Source organism: Papilio polytes, unplaced genomic scaffold, assembly GCF_000836215.1.
Source record: "Papilio polytes unplaced genomic scaffold, Ppol_1.0 DF822178.1, whole genome shotgun sequence".
Classification (NCBI taxonomy): Eukaryota; Metazoa; Arthropoda; class Insecta; order Lepidoptera; family Papilionidae; genus Papilio; species Papilio polytes.
In genome coordinates, this window is record NW_013527026.1 from 1523674 (window position 1) to 1525964 (window position 2291).

A 2291-nucleotide genomic window follows, 5' to 3' on the forward strand; every position below is an offset into this window, starting at 1 on the left:
TGCGAGAGCGAGACACGAACACACGACGCTCAATTTCAACAGGTCGTTATTGAAATTTAAAACTAAATGGTGATCCTGTGCAATAATTTTAACTTCTGTTATGTTTTAAGTGTTTGAGTTAAAAGTTTTATTAGGTATAAAAAGCTTCTAGGCTTTTTATTTTAAAAACTTATGAGCTTTTACTGTGAGTGATCATTTTTCGTTTGTTTTGAAATATAGATATATAGTTATTTAGAGTTTTCAAAAGTTTTTATTTTGATTGTTTGATGCTAATAAAATGATTTCGACGCTTGGTCGCTTCGCTACCTGCGGCGTAGTGGTTCAGTAATCAATAAGCTGTCAAGGGTCGCGGATTGAATTTTCGGTAAAACTATTGTAAATATATGTGTGTGTACAATTATTTTTATGAAAATTAAATCAATTATAGCTACATAAGCCTCCATTATGTTTATAAAATACAAAATATTTCGATAACTTCAAAACGTATATTAGATTAAATAGGTGTTTCAGCTGGAGTATTTCTTAAAAAAAAACATTATTTTAAGAAAACTTCACGAAAAAATGGACTTCCTGTATAAATAAATCCTATCGTTCTAATCAAAAGTGATCAAAAGTTTTCCCAATTTAAAATTCGAATGATTAAAAGTTTGTCAATTATTACTTTAGGCTCAAATCATAATTTTCTAGCACATGTTTTACGTTCCTGTCGGAAAAGAGTTAAGATTATATGGAGCTAGAGATGGCTGGAAAGGATTTTACGTTCTCGAGTAATTACGTAACTAATATCTTTTAGTTTTTTCCGTTTACTATTGTGTACTACTAACTGTATACATTTGACTAAGAAATATTCTTCTTATTTTGTTGAGTATTTTAAAAATCTCGCTTTACATACAAATATCGAATTTTTATTCATTAGGGATAAAAAACAAAGCAATAAGTTTTAACGTCCTACTCGTTTCCATTTTCTCCTTTCTTGAAAGATATAAAAAAGTGTCAGATTGGCTAAACTTTCTTTTTTCACGGATTTTGATTTATAACCGGTCTTCTTGCTTAAAATTTATGTCTGGTCCAAAAATAAATTTTCCATTAATTACAATAACATTATTTCAATATGTTTTACATTAGAAATAGACTGACTTATCTATCTCCCGTTTCTTTCATTATAAATATCAGTATCCTTAGAAATGAAGGCAACCAAACTAAAGTTACATTAAATTGGAATAAAATATTATAATAGCCAGTTAAATAGTCTTAGTTGTTAGAAGTCCTTAACTGTTTCAGTGTAACACAAACACGAGAGACGTGTACATAAAACGGGCTCCGGACTCGTTAAATATGTACCCCGTGTTCTCTGATTGCTGAGCGAAAATACGGGGAAAGAGCATTTTTTAGTGATTCCCCGTTTTAAGCATGTGTATACTAATACTTGTAGCAGAATGATATCACCACTGTGGTCAAGTTAATCCTTATTTTTTGTTTGTGTATAAATGCAACATGTTTATGTTCATATTTTTAATGAGTTTAAACCGCTCTTTATATGTTTATTTTAATGTTTTATTGGTATTCTTATAAAAAATAAATAAAATAACATATAAAAAAAAATACAGTTTCCTATCTTAATAATTATGATGGTAGGCTATATGTGTACACTGTTAGAGGTAGACCAAAAAATACACGGATGGATTGTGTGAAAGGTGACATGATCAAGAAGGGAGCGATGACTGAGATGACGGATGATAGAGTTATTTTGAGGCCGAAAACCCGGTATGTCGAAGTAGAATCAGGTAGGGAAGAAGATAGAATTTGATGGTAGGAAATCTTTGTTTTTATTTAACCCTTCCAAATTAGAACATAAAACTATTTAAATAGACGAGCTATTCTTTTGAAAAGGGTCAGTAAAAGTCTTTCGATGTAATTCAGATCTAATATTAAGTGAATTTACCGTTTATTGTATTGACGTTCCAAAAAAAGAATCGTTTTATTCCGCAAGTGATGTTGGTAGTCATTACACGTATATTTCTATCATATTTCGTTTTCCGATCGTTGTTTTAAGAATGTACATCGGTCTGTTGGAAGCGGATATGCTAAATAAAACTTCACACATGTTTTTATTCCGTTCAGTTTATGAATCTAAAATAACGTTGGTGTTATTTAAAATGTTTTATTAGAAAATAGAGCTCCTACGCTGTTTTTTTCTTCAAATTGGTTATAAACGGAGCAACAAGTAAAGTGGATAATGACCTACATTCAGTCCACGCCCCGATATATAATGCCGCTTGTTACTAACAATA

At 30.4% G+C, this 2291-nt stretch overlaps 1 protein-coding gene across 1 annotated transcript in view; it reads left to right on the forward strand.

Moving 5' to 3' along the window:
- The first annotated feature begins 8 nt into the window (after positions 1-8).
- Positions 9-2291, forward strand: part of LOC106106388 — a 75609-nt gene continuing 73326 nt past the window's right edge. Inside the window, exon 1 of the mRNA XM_013286965.1 lies at positions 9-42. The gene's annotated coding sequence lies outside the window, so the exon portion shown is untranslated. The remainder of the gene's footprint in view (positions 43-2291) is intronic.